This window comes from Myotis davidii, unplaced genomic scaffold (assembly GCF_000327345.1).
Source record: "Myotis davidii unplaced genomic scaffold, ASM32734v1 scaffold419, whole genome shotgun sequence".
Classification (NCBI taxonomy): domain Eukaryota; kingdom Metazoa; phylum Chordata; class Mammalia; order Chiroptera; family Vespertilionidae; genus Myotis; species Myotis davidii.
Genome location: NW_006294998.1, coordinates 4,728,378 through 4,729,109, shown reverse-complemented (window position 1 = coordinate 4,729,109; position 732 = coordinate 4,728,378).

The window sequence follows — 732 nt, the reverse complement described above, 5'->3', positions numbered from 1 at the left end:
CCCCCCCGCCCAAGACAGTCCCCTAGCCTCCCCCATCCCCCAGTGTCTTATGTCCATTGGTTATGCTTATATGCATGCATACAAGTCCTTTGGTTGATCTCTTACCCTCCTACCTCCCGCCCCCGAACCCTCCCCGGCCTTCCCGCTGCAGTTTGACACTCTGTTTGAGGCAGCTCTGCCTCTGTATCTATTATTGTTCAAAGGTTTATAATGGTCTCAATTATCCATGAATGAGTGAGATCATGTGGTATTTTTCCTTCATTGACTGGCTTATTTCACTTAGCATAATGCTCTCCAGGTCCATCCATGCCATTGCAAATGGTAAGAGTTCCTTCCTTTTTAGAGCAGCATAGTATTCCATCGTGTAGATGTTCATTTTCTTAATTGTGTAAATGTTTTGACTATATCTCAGCCCACTCATCCAAAGAGCAAATTAAAATAATATTGTTCTTACCTGATAAAAATGTCTGTGGTTTTATTATTTTTTTTCCAAGACCCATTTGGATGGTTCTCCTTTCTATGAAATTGCTTTTAGTTTATTTCCAAATGGAACATGGTATATTCTTCTTTTATGGATGAAATTATCCTAAAATTCCTTAATTATTTTGTAGACATCACTTTTCTCAATAAAGACCAACATAGTCATAATGTGAATAAATTATCATATTGCTTACAGTTAAAAGTTGTATTCTCGATAACTTTATTTATATGGCCTTCTTTATTTTATTTTTA